The sequence below is a fragment of the Furipterus horrens genome, unplaced genomic scaffold (assembly GCF_987537825.1).
Source record: "Furipterus horrens unplaced genomic scaffold, mFurHor1.1.pri manual_scaffold_2, whole genome shotgun sequence".
In the NCBI taxonomy this organism is placed as follows: domain Eukaryota; kingdom Metazoa; phylum Chordata; class Mammalia; order Chiroptera; family Furipteridae; genus Furipterus; species Furipterus horrens.
This window is the reverse complement of record NW_028327172.1, coordinates 48,274,710-48,288,432: the sequence shown is the minus strand read 5'-3', so window position 1 is coordinate 48,288,432 and position 13,723 is coordinate 48,274,710. Positions and strand designations below refer to the sequence as shown.

The following is a 13,723-nucleotide window of genomic DNA, read 5'->3' as shown; positions in this document are numbered from 1 at the left end:
GTGTTTGCTTGCTTCTATGTCCCAGGGAGAGCTGTCGCTCCTACTACGTTGTGAGGGGCGGAGCCTTAGGTATTTGTCAGTAGCGGGCAACCTGTTTCACGACATTGTGGCACTGTCTGTGGGGGAGGGGTCTGAGAAGGAACAATGCCGCTTTCCCCGTACTCGTTCCTTTTCCAGGCACCTCTCCCACATCTGCACCGGACTGGTGCCCCTCTAGCTGCTGTCCTGGCCATCGTTCTCAGAGTGGGTGGGTCTGTGGACGTTCTAGGACTGTGGGGGCCCTTTAAACAAGTGGACTCTGCTGAGAAATCAGCAGTTTCTGCCTCTATCCCAACCTCCACAGGTTTGCACAGTCAAAAGCAATGAGGCTTGATTTTTCTCCGGTGCTGGGACAGTGAACTTCGCGGTCTGGTGGGGAGCTGGGAATGCTCCCCAGGTGTCCTTCCTGACTTTTTAAAAGGTGTAACTTCACTTTCTGCTGGCCTGCTGCTGTTGCCGCTGCTGCTGCTGCTGCCACCACCACACCGAGTCCTCTCTGCCCCGGCTCCACTCCTCCTACCTGTCTGGATGAGTATTTCTTCTTTATATCTTTGTTTGTTGGACTTCCATGTAGTTTGATTTTTCTGGAACTTCTGGTTGTTTCTCGTTTTGAGGGAGTTGTATTCCTTCTTAGTTGTGGAGGGAGATGCAGCATGTCTGTCTACGCCTCCATCTTGGCCGGAAGTCAGTTGCTGGGGGTCTTAAATCAGCTTTAGACACAGTAGAGGTGGGAAGGGAGGTCCCAGGAAATGGCCATACTCAAACTCCACAGCCCCAGCCCCCTCCCCATAGCTCTGCAAGGACACAGCGATGGGGAAGGCCAGGCCTTGGGGCTGAAACCAGAGTGGAAGCGATGCTTGGACAGGAGGCTTCAGAAGGGAGAACTAACCATTCGAAGTGCCGGTTTGCTGATAGCATTGTGTACAGTATCCCAACAACAGTAATCAGTACCTATTGAGTGTTTACTATACACTGGCACTTTATATATGTATATTAACTCATTTAATCATCATAATAATCTATGAGGTAGGTACTGGTACCCCTAATTTATAAATGGGGAAACTGATATGCCTAAGTGGCTTATCTAATTACATAGTCCCAGGAGGATAAGAAGCTGAAATTTGAACTTGGGCATTCTAGTCCCAAGACTCCCCTTTAGGGGGCTCACCATCCCCATGATATGGATGTCCTCAGAATAAAACCACAAGGTCCTTCAGGAGCTGGCTCCGCCTCCCTCCCCAGGTGCATCTCTGGTCACTGCACATCCACAGGCCTCTGTGGTCCTCACACATGCTGTGCTCTCTCTGGCCACTAGACCTTTGCACACGCTGTTCCCTCCTCCTGGAACCCTGCTCTCCCTCCTCTTCACCTGGCTCCCTGCTGGTCATCCTGGTCTCAGGTTAGCTTCCTTGCCCTTCCAGACATGGTTAGGAGCTGCTGTGTGAGGCTCTCATAACTACCCCAGGACAACACAGCCACACTTTATGGTTCCAACATAACCTCTCTGTCCCCAGGGCCTGGCAATGTCCAACATACGATAGATCCTCAGGGAATATACTCGTATGTTAACTGAATGAGTTGTTCATTGAGGCCCAGAGTAGAAGTGACTTGCCCGAGGTCATACAGTTGGTGGGTGGCAAAGCCGAAACAGGGATTGGCTATGTCCACCACCACCACCAGCACTGACTGCCACCTGGCTCTGTCCACTGCATCACGCTGCCAAACACCGACCGGCAGAGACCTGAGCCATTGACCTTCCAAGCATGCAGCTTCCCTCCTGTTCCCTGTTCAGGACCCCCACGTTCCTGCCCCAGTCTGTGGTTCTGAAGCCTTGTCTCCTGTGCTGGCTGGATTTTCCTTTTGCCTCCAGAGCCACCCTGGCCCTGTGGGCTCCAGGAAAAGATTCCTCATCTCGTCCCATCTTGCTGAGCCCTGCAGCTTTGATCTGCCCTGAGCTACCCCTGGCCTGTCTCTTCTTCCCCTGTTAATCTTTTCTCACACATGTGTCCCTCCCAGCTCTGAATCACGCCTTCTAATCTACTCTGAACTCTGGCCAAGAGGTCTGCATCTTTCTGGCAGAGTGAAATGAAATAAAACAAGTCCCGCACAACCCTCCAGATGTGGGGAAAGAGGAGGCCCATTTCTCATGATGTGCAAGCGTGTCTCTCATCACTCACGCCATCCACCTTGGTTTCCCCTGCATCCCCAGCAGGATCTGGTTACTGCGCTTTAATCCAGTCTGGGTTGGGAGGCAACCAGGCAATCATTTCCTGGTTCCACGGGGGACTACAATTCCCTCTCAGTACGTGCTGAGTGAGCCCTTTTATGGAAAGAACTCCAGAACAAAGCCCATGTGGGCAGCCCCACAGGGTGAGTCTGGCCCCAGCCATGCTGCCAAGGGACTCTAGACAAATCACTTCACCACTCTGAACCTCAGGTTCCCATTTGTAAACAGAGATGAAAGTGTTTATGGCTTACAATTGTTCTACAGATGAAGCAACATGAAAGAAAATGCTATCGTTCATTCACCCACCAACACGATGTAGCATGTAGCACTGCAGGTGCAGCCACTGAGGCCTCTTCCTGAAAGCACGGACTGGGAACAGGGGGCATCGGCGCTAGTTAAGCATCTACAGAGAGATGGCCCAGCCTAGGGACTGTCACAGGGTATCTCATTTAGCCCTTGCAGTGCCTTTCAGAGAGATGGATTGTTATCCCTACTGGACCGACAAGAACACTGGCTCCGAGAGGTAGGAGACTTACCCAAGGTCACACAGCAAGCCAGTTGTGGAGTTAGAATTCAATCTGTGCTTGTCAGTATGGAAGCTGTTGCTCTCACCTCTCTCCTGGCTGTGTTCTCCAATCTGCGAAAGGACCACAACAGTGTACAAGGAGTCATGGCCCTCACTTGCAGCCATGATCTAAGATCTGACTAAGTCTTTGAGAGGTCATCTTTAGAAGTCTGAGTTCCTTGAAAGTGGCTTCTGTGCCTGGTCAGCTTTCTGTTGCTGAGGTCGATTATACCATGCTCTCCCTTCTAGCTCAGGCAGTAGGCAGATGGAGAGCTAGAGGTCAACTTTCATAGTTTTGAGAATGTGGTCTGGGTGTGTGGCCACCGTGGGGCTTTCTACTGCTCCTTGTCCCCAGTCTGGACCTTGGTCACCCATCTGAGGCAGTGCTGGGTCCCCAGAGCAGGTGCACTGTCCTTGAATTGCAGTTGCACACCTGGTGGGCTGGTGGTGGGGCCCATCCAGTAGCAGGTCTCCCAGGCTGCTTAGGAGAGGCAGGACTCAGCCCAGACACTTGCGCTAAGCACGTGCAGGATCAGAGGCAAACGCCACATGGCAGGCAGATTCTCTCTCCTCAAAAGAGAGAGAGAAAGGGCCAAGCCATGTGCATCAAGAGGCAGCATAGTGTGTGGGCTCTGAAACTGGACTGACCAAGCTCAGATCTATGCTGTGTGATGTTGGTGAGTGACTTAACCTCTCTGGCCCAGGTTCCATCTGCAAAATGGTAATAGTAATGATACCTATTTCACAGAATTCCTGTGAAGGCCTAATGCATGATATTTATAAAGGATTTGGAACAATGTCCAGCACATAATAACTGCTATACAAGTATTTCAGCACTTAATCTTGCCTTCTTCTAAGAAGGGGATAGGCAGGGACAAAGCTGGGGCTCACTCACATTTTTCTTTCCTGGGGTGTGGTTTGGGAGGTCTCTCTCCTCTGTGGAAACAGACACAGTTGGGTGGGTGGGTGGGGTAGCCCTGCCCCTGTTCCTGCCACATTCACCACCAGCCCATAAATACTGGGTGGACAACAGCAGGTGACGTGGAGGGGGAGGGAGGTCACACAGCCCTGAGGTGGGAAAAATCTTTCCCCCAGCTGGTGACCAGGAAGATTTTATGGACTCAATCAGCTGTGAGCTGGGCTGATGGAAGGCTTGCTTCTCAACAGATAGGGATACAGGGAGAGCATGTCAGGCAGAGGGACCTGATGATCAAGTCCTGGAGGTGAGCAAGTGCCCTGTGTCTCTGTGGAAATAGAAAGGTTCCCATTAGGCTGAAGCAGGGGGAACCTGGAGCAACTGTTAGTAATAAGTCAGGAAATTCTGCAAATTATGGGAGTCCCTGATTGCTAGGTCATGGGGCGTGAATTTTAAGCCACTGGCCATGGGCAGCAAATTTAATATCTGAGCCAAATATGGTGTGATTGGGGCAGATCCCTTCCTGGTGTCAGGGTAGAGACAGCTGGGGTGAGGAAGAGATTTGGGGGACATAGGTAGTAGGGCACAGTCCACAGCAAATGTTGTGTATTGATTTACAGCATCCTCTGTGGTCAGGGAAAGCATCATCACTAATATTATTGTCCACCAGATGCTAAGGGAGAGTGTGGGTGCCTGGCTGGAAGGAGAGCTCTGCTCCCCAGCCTCGGTGGTGCCAGTATGTGCCGGCTATAGGAGTGGCAGTACAGGAACTGAGCTCTGTAGCTGCAGAGGGGCAGACTCGGGAGGGGCAGGTACCATCTTCACCTTGGCTGGTCTGGCATATGGCGGGGCAAAGCCACAGTACACGTGTTTCCTCAGCTCCCAGAACAGGGCCTTAGGAACAGTGAAGACCTTTAGGAAAAGTTTGTGGATTGAATTCAGATGTTAGAGCTGGAATCAGCAGGCAAGGGGCTAGTTTCAATTCAATTCGATTTTTGAAAGTCAGGGTTGCCTGAAGGGAGAAGTGACTACCTTAAGAAAGAGGGACCTTCCTATTTAGAGAGCTGAGCAGGCCAGGACAGCCACTGGAACTGGGGAGGAAGGTGGGTGATCTTTAAAGTCCCTCCCAATTCTGAGATTCTGTGATTCTGTCTTCTCTAAAGCCATTGGCCAAGGAAATGATGGTGATGATGATGATGATGATGATGATGATGATGGAGACAAAAGTCTCCTTTTATTGAGGATCTATGATGAGCCTGGTTCTTTCAATACTGCATCTTTACTGTGCATTCCACATAAGAAGAAACAGGCTCACACAAGTGAAGTGGTCTACCCAAGATAAATGGTAGAGCCAGGGCTTGAACCCACATCTGCCTGATTCCAAAATCTACATCCTTTTCAGTACATATTGGAAGGCCAATGAGGTTTGGAAAACAGGATATGTATTCAATATACATGTGCTCTTTTGCAGATGAAACTTTGATCTGTCACTGTGGCATTGTGCAGACAGGGCACCTCCAGCTGCCACCAAGGAGCTCATGGCCTGGGATCAGAGGAGATGAGACAGGCGAGGCCGCCTGCAGTTCAAACAAAGGCAATCTGAAATATGCAGATCCAGGCATTTCTGGAGTGTCTGAAATGAGGGGCCTGGCAGAGATGGCCCTGTGGGCTCCTGAAGGGTGGCCTTGTGTAGGATGTGGGGAAAACCAGGGAGAGTGTGCTCTCAGGCTGGAGTGTGAAGGCTGTGATTACTAGGTGGGGACCATTGGGGATGCCTACATGGTGGCATTGGGGCTGCCCCGACACAACAGGAGTTGGCACACAGCTGAGACTGCCAACATGGCCCTGGACCTCCTCAGTTCTGTGGGCGACTTCCAGATGAGGCATGTGCCCAACCTGCCCATTTGCATCAGGGCTGGGCTGCACTCAGGTATGGGCTGGGGGCTGTGGGGTTGATGGACCAGACCAACTCCCAAGTCTGCCTGGAGTATTTATTGGCTGAGGCAACCTCAATGATGTGCTTCTGGAATTCAGAGATTCTAAAACTGTATGATAGAAAAAAATTACATTTTTTCTATTTTAAGGTGTCATAAATCACAGAATCTGTGTTTAGAAATTTACTTTTTTTTTGTCACAACATCAGTCAAGAGTGTATAAGTCCCTGCTGAGGAGCAGATAGTCTGAGGGAAGAGGTAGGACAGAGACCTTCTGTGGTCATGCAAACAACTAAATGTTTGCTGGAGTGGGTCTGAGAGAAACCTCAGGGCCTTTGATATATCTTTCTCATGCCCCCATTCCTTTCTCCCTCCATAGTTCCTCCTAGAGGATAAAGTCCAAATGCCCTGTCCCCATCATCACCGAGGCCCTTGCTAATCTCTCCAACCTCACCTCCCACCACTCCCCACTTGGCCCTCCATCCAAACTCAGCTGCTTGCAGTTCCCCACAGACACATGGGCTCTGCTTCTGTGCCCTGGCACCTGCTGTTCCCTGCTGACTCATTCTCTCATTCTTCACGACATAGCTTATGCACCACCTCCTCTAGGAAGTTCTCTGGGCTGGGTCACAGTTCCCTCTCTGAGTTGGCACAGTTCTGGTGCTTCCTGTTTCACACCATTGAGCATATAGTTTACATATCTCCCCACTGAGCCAGGAGCAGAGACTGGCTTCAATTTATCTGTGTCCACCCCCACCCCCACCCCCATCCCCGCCAGCCCAGAACCTGGCACAGATGTCATCTCCTCCCTAGATGTTGTCGGAAACTGCATATAGCTTCATCCTCACCCCCTAGCTGGATCCCAGGATGTGGGGTAGGGGTGACAGTGTGAGTAGGGAAGGACAAGGCTGTCAGAAGGAGCTCTCTGTGGTCCAGAGCCTGCTGGAGCCACTAAGCACATTTGGGTTTCAGGGCCCTGTGTGGCAGGGGTCGTGGGTCTCACCACGCCTCAGTACTGCCTCTTTGGAGACACTGTTAACATGGTGTCTCAGCTGGAGTCCACAGGACTGCATGAGCGTCTCCAATTTCTATCCTGCCCAGGGAAAGATCTGCCTGGCTGTTTGAAACTGTGCTAAGTAACCAAATCACCACCTGGTGGCAGCATACCCTAGTTGTTAGTAAAGCAGCTGTCGGGAAATGATGTATGTCACTGGTTATTTTAACTTTCCACGAGGTTTTTGTGATGATTTCATGAGAAAATTAGCGGAGAAAACAGTGACTCAAGAAGCAGGAAACCTAAGTCCTAGCTCGGACTGCAACTGGTTTGCGAAACATCCTTGGACAAAATGCTCTTCTGCTAGGTCTTGGTTTCCCCATTTTTACAATGAGGAGACCCCTTCTAATTTTTAAATGCCATTTTAGGTTCTTGCTGGCAGCAGGAGCCACTCTGTGGTCTGGTTAGAGCAGCCAAAAAGTTGAAGCCCTAAAGCCTCTGCTTCTGGCCACACAGCTTGTGTGCTCCTCAGGTAGTCCAGTGCCCATCCTGCATAACCAGACGTGGTGGCCCTACTGGGGAGTCCAGCTTTTTTTTTTTTTTTTAACTATATTTTATTGATTATGTTGTTACAGTAGTTCCAGTTTTTTCCCCCTTTGCTCCCCTCTGCCCAGTAACCCCCTTCCCTCCGCCCAGTACCCCCCTTCCCTCCAGCAATCCCATCCGCCTTAGTTCATGTCCATGGGTCGTGCATATAAGTTCTTTGGCTTCACCCTTTCCTATATTATTAACTTACCCCTGTCTATTTTGTATTATCCGATTATGCTTCTTAATCCCTGAATGATTTCCCCATTTCTCCTCCTTCCCCCTTCCCAGCTTATAACCCTCCAAATGATCCCCATACCTATGATTCTGTTCCTATTCTGGTTTGCTTTGGATTTTGTTCTTACTTTTTAGATTAAGTTGTTGATAGTTGTGAGTTTGTTGTCATTTTAGTGTTCATAGTTTTGATCTTCTTTTTCTTAAGTAAGGCCCTTTGACATTTCATATAATAATGGCTTGGTGATGATGGACTCTTTTAGCTTCACCTTGTCTGGGAAGCACTTCATCTGCCCTTCCATTTCAAATGATAACCTTGCTGGATACAGTAATACTGGTTGCAGGTTGCCTTTCATCACCTTGAATACTTCTTGCCAGTTCCTTCCTGCCTGCAAAGTGTCCTCTGAGAAATCAGCTTATAGTCCTATAGGGACCCCACTGTAGGCAACTCTCCGCCTCTCTTGCTGCCCCCAGGACTCTCTCTCTTTATCTTTCACCTTTGGCATCTCAATCATGACGCATCCTGGTGTGGTCCTCTCTGGGTCCACCTCGCCTGGAACCCTCCATTCTTCATGGACCTGTATGTCCATCTCTTTCACAAATTTGGGAAGTTTTCCTTGTTTTTTTCAATTCTTGCTTCCTCATTCTGCACTGGTTGACTGTTTTTTTCTTCCTTAGGTTCCAAATCATTGATTTGAACTCCAGTTCCCTTCCCTTCACCATTGGTTTTGTGTGGATTTTCCTTCGTTTCATTTAGCATAGCCTTCTCTTCTTCTCTTATGCGTTTGCCATACTCAAACATATCTGTCAAGCCTGTGAGCATCTTTATCACCAGTGTTTTGAATTCTGCATCTGTTAGGCTGGCTATCTCCTCATCTGTTATGTTGGCTATCTCCTCATCTCTTAGTTCTCCCACTGGAACCTTGATCCATTCCCCCTTTTGGGCCATACTTCTCTGTCTCCTCATTCTGACAGGCTCCTGTGTTTATTTGCCTCCGTGTCCAAGGTAGAGCTGTCACCCCAGTTTCGTTGTAAGGGGTGGGGCCTTAGGGATTGGTCGATACAGGGCCACCTGTTTCACCTTGTTGTGGCGCTTATGTGGGGGGGGGGGTCCGAGAGGGAACAATGCCGCCTGCCCAGCACTTGCCCCTTTTCCAGGCACCTCTCCGATTTCCTCACTGGACTGGCGCCCTTCTAGCTGTTGCCCTGGCCACCGTTTCCAGAGTGGGTGTGTCTGTGGATGTTCTAGGACAGTGGGGGCCCTTTAAACAAGTGGACTCTGCTGAGATACCGCAGTTTCTTCCTCCACCCCAACCCCCATTGGTTTGCACAGCCAGAAGCAATGAGGCTTGATTTTCCCTGGTGCTGGGACCGTGAGCTTCATGATCTGGTCTGGGGCTGGGAATGCTCCCCAGGTGTTCCTCCCAACTTTTTAAAACATGTGACTGCACTTTCTGCTGGCCTGCCACTGCCACAGCTGCCGCCACCACCACACCGAGTCCTCTCTGCCCCAGCTCTGCCCCTGCTACCTGACTGGATGAGTGTTTCTTCTTTATATCTTTGTTTGCTGGACTTCCATGCAGTTTGATTTTCTGGAACTCCTTGTTGTTACTAGTTTTAAGGTAGTTGTATTCCTTTTTAGTTGTGGAGGGAGATGCAGCATGTCTGTCTATGCCTCCATGTTGGCCGGAAGTCCGGAATTCCAGAGTCCTGCTTTTAAAAGAAAAAAACAAACACTTCTTATCTGCTCTGACTCAGCCTTCATAGACTTCCCTGCAAGTGGAAATTATGTTCCCAGAGGTTCTGACTTTATCTTGAGTTCCTCTTAACACTCTATCTGTCTATGGTGCTTTTCTTCAAGGTCTCCATTTTAGGGACCAACTATCTACTAGAGAGACCAGAAACAGGCAAAAGGTATGGCATGACTCAGAACTGTGCATATTACTGGCAAGAACTGGGGCTGTCACAGGCCATTCAGGATGTCACCAAACACAAAATATGCTGCCACCAGATGGTGGCTTGAATTACTACCTTCCTTCTCAGCATACAGAATGCCTGTCAGCAGAGGCACTGTCCAGACACTGCTCAGCCTGGATGAAGGCTACAAAATGCACATCAGAGGCCAGACTGAGCTAAAGAGTGAGAGACTTTATTTCCTGGTATTGGTGAGAAAAGTTAAAGGTCCAGTGTCTGTGGGAAGCAGGAGAGAGTCTCACCGGACTGATGTGGCTAAAGGAATGCCTCCCTGGTGCTGGGGGTGGAGCTGATCATCTTTACATGTTTTTACCACTCCCCAAATTCTGAGGAAATATTTCTTCCTGGAACTATTCTCTCACTTGGCTCCTCATGAGAAGGCCAGGGCCGAGAAGTCACTTTTATTGATGGCCTACCTAGGCGGCAAGTTGGTGCACAAAATATATTAACATGGTTATTACTCACAGCAATAATGAAACGGGGACCTAGGTCCTCAATTTATAGTTGAGGAAATTAAATTAGAGAGGCAAAGTGACTTGTGCAAAGTCTCATAGTGTATATCCCAGGGCTGGGGACTCCAAAGCCTGTGTTTTCCCCTGGGCTCCTGCTCATCCCTCAGAACACTGACATAGATGTCACCACTCACTGAAGCCTGCCTCAGGAACATGCTTCTTCCTTTCCGCAGCAGAAACTATCGTGCCTTCTCTGTGTGCTCACCCATCTAAAGACAAGACTTCTGCTGTTGTAGGTGTGATATTGGGCTACGCTTGCCCATGAGCACCCCAGAGACAACTCTGTAACCCCTTCATTCTTTTTTAATATTAATATTCATTAAATTGTACAGTATTTCTATGAATGATTTTTTTTTTCTACCCTTCTCTCTCTCTCTTTTCCCCAGTTCCTCAGCTAGAGTCAGGCCTGGTGGGGAGACTAGAGCAGCCCAGGCATTTAAAGGCCCAGGGCTGTGACCGGGCCTCAGAAATTTGGTGCTCCAGGGTACTCACTGCACTATGCTGTGGAATGTTAGAGTAGTAGGGTACAGGTCAGAGAGGGGCAGTGACTTGTCTCTGGTCACACAGCCTGTGAGGGCCAACAATATAAACTCCTTTGCCCTGGAGGTTGAGGTTATGGGAGAGTGAGCTGGGGTAAGTTCGGGCAAGTGTGTCTTGTTTGGGGGAGTGGGCACTGGGTGTCCTGGGGAACAGAGACACTCTGATGACAGAAGGGGATGTGAAGAGGGAATGGGGAGGGCAGCAAGTCAATCTCAGTTTCTTCAGGCTGGCCTGGGGGCTCCAAGGGGCAATATCTACCTCTGTCCCAGGGTGGGGTATGAAACCTCTAGACCAGCTAGCCCTGACCCTAGTGCCCCTCATGCCCCCTTCACTCCTAACCTCTAGGCAGCTGCATCCCCATCCCAGGGGGGGCCACCAGGCCCTTAAGCAGTTGGAAAGAATCACAGATCATAGAATCCTGGCATCTTAGTGTTCCGGATCTGCTGGTCATAGAATTCATGATTCATTATTTCTCTGACAGATAAGTACGAACTCATTTAATCCGCATAGAGGTATTAGGGCAACTGAGGCACAGAGAGGTGAAGTAAGTTGGTCAAAGTAATGCAGCTAGCAAGTGAAAGAGCCAGGATTTGGACCCAGATAGTCTGCCTCCAGGCTCTAGGCTGCTCTCCACCAAGCTGTTGGAATTGCATGCCTCTGCCTTGCTCTCTGCTTGAGAAGGTTACTCAATCCTCTTTCCTATCTCTTCCAGGGGAAGGGTGTGGAGGAGACCAATAGGCTGGTAGGGGAGGCAGGCTTCCCCAGACCCCTCCTCGCACCTCTGGACATCAAACTTGGGTGCGTAAGAAGGATTTCCCCAGAAGTTTGGCCTTTTTGTGTGCAAAATTTGATATTTGTTATTTTTCTGATTATAAAAGTCTTACCTGCCCAGTGTGGAAAACTTGGAAAATACAGAATTCTTTAACGATAAAATAATCGCCATCTTCCCACTCCTGAGAGACAGCACTGCTAGCACCTGAGCATGGTTCCTGCCAGCCTGCTTCTGATGCACTTGTTATGTATGAGGTCATGCTGCCTCGATGACTTCCCATTCGGACACGAGCTCTCAGCTCCACGTCTCGCGTGCCTTCTGCATTGTTCAGAGCACTTTCATAAACACACTCGTAGTGACAGCATTGGGATTGCAACATCTGGGTGAGCCATGATTAGCTCACCCTTTCTATTGTGGCTGAGCACGTAGACTCTTCCCATTTTGAGCTGCCTATGGGTAATGCGTTGATAAATATTATTGGGCCTTTGTCACTATTCAGACTACTTTTGTGGAGGTTGGAAGACAAGGGTCACAGGTGTTGCCAATTACTGAGAATTACAGTTTTCTATAAATAAGAAGGTCGCTGGACCCACAGGGACCCACAGGTCATCCCACCAGTGGGGAAACTGAGACTGGGGATGGCTAGAGCCCACATGATCCATCACAGCTCCCTGATCAGAGTTTTTCCTTTATCAGAACTCCCCACTGGCTCCTCTCAGTTCTTCCAAGATGCCTGCCCCCCAGCTTCTCCCTTCCATCTCTCAAACATGAGAAATGTGTGGGACACACCTGGGCTTCCTGGGAAAGGACCAGCACTAGAGCAGCCCAGGCTGTGTGTCCTCTAAGTGGATGGACTGATGTAGACAGGGGTGACTGGCAGGGGGCCAACTGCAGCAGCCATTTCCTTTCTACCCTGCTGTCAGGGCACCCCAAGGCCTTAGGACCGCCAGGAACCCTAGGGCAGAGCTGTGTCAGAGGACAGGAGCTGACCCCATCCAACGCCGGGTGCCCTCTCCCAACAAACAGCGGGCTTCAGTGAGGCAGGGAGGGGGACAGGGCATGGATGGGCAAACGCTGGCATATGGAGAAGTCACCGGTGTACAGAAGACACAGATAGACCCTATTTATTAAGGACATGCCAGTCTCCTGGGTGAGAAGCCAAAAGGTCTCCACACAGCCCTGAGTCCTACAGTTCTGCAGAAAGTCTTTGTGTGGATGGCTTACTGGCGTGGCAGCAGGGTGTGAAGATGGGGCCTGGGTCTGGGATATGGACTATTTTGTGTGACCTTAGGCAGGTCCCTGTCCTCTCTGCACCTTCCCATGCACCACAACAGCCGCGGGCCACCCCTCCCCCCACCCCCAGGAGTGCGGCTTTGGTCCTCTGTGCCTTTTCCCTGCCTATGGAGGACCTCTATCCCAACTCACCTCTCTCGCCCCTCCTAGAGCAAGCCGCCCTCTGACCTTGCAGCCCTCCCTTCCCACCGTGCCTCCTGCCTCCACGTGTGTAGCTGCACTTCTCAGAAGGCCGTCTGCTGATGCTGACCTCACTTCCTCACCTCCCACTGCCTGCCCAGCCCCCGCAGTCTGACTTCCACCCCCACCCACCCAGAACGCTCTGTGAAGGTCACTGGTGACCGCCACTCATGTCATTCGATCTGTGAGCAGTTTTAGTTCTCAACCTGACTGCTCAGCATCATTTCCCCTTCGACCTTCTGCTTCCTAGAAACGGCTCTCCCAGCCACCTGGGCACTCCAGCTGTGCTCCATCCTCTCTAGCTCATCCTCCTGGGGCTCCTTTCCTCTCCCCAACCCTTCCTTGGGATCTTCTGTCCTATCCAGATGCCAATGATGCCCCTTATGGGCCTCGGGCCCCCATTGCCCCTCTGAGCCCCAGGGCCATGCCACTCACACTGCCCCTCATTCATTCCTTCTGCAGCCCTCATGGCTTCTCAGACCCCTGGGTCCACCTGGCAGCTGGATTCTCCTCCAGAGTTCGCTTCTCACGGGTGGCCTTGCTGTCCTCCCTCAGAAAGCCGGACAACTGTCCTGGAACCCTCAGCAATCCCGCAGCTCATCTCCCATCAGACCCCCAACCTTCCAGCCACTGCAGGGGCTCCTCGCCATTTCCCCCCCATCCACTGGGCCCCTTCATTGGTCTCCACTGGCAGCCAGAGTGATCTTTTAAAGAAAACACAAAAGTGATCAATATGAAAGTTCCCTGTTTAACCCTCTGGAGTTTCCTGTTCCTTTAAGGCTCAAACCTAAACTCTTTCATGCTGCCTCTGAGGCCCGGCTCCCTCTGGCCTGTGCCCACCTGCTGGCCTCATCTCTCCTACCACCTTCCGCTGTCAAGCCACCTTCTTGGGGCCCTCTCACTGTTCTTTCATATACACGGAGCTTCTTCCCACCCCAGGGCCTTTGCTCTCACAGTC

General features: G+C 50.6%; 1 pseudogene; it reads left to right on the top strand.

The window, feature by feature from the left end:
* LOC150018529 (guanylate cyclase D-like) overlaps positions 1 to 13,468 on the top strand; it is a 29,103-nt pseudogene extending 15,635 nt beyond the window's left edge.
* Positions 13,469 to 13,723: the final 255 nt, after the last annotated feature.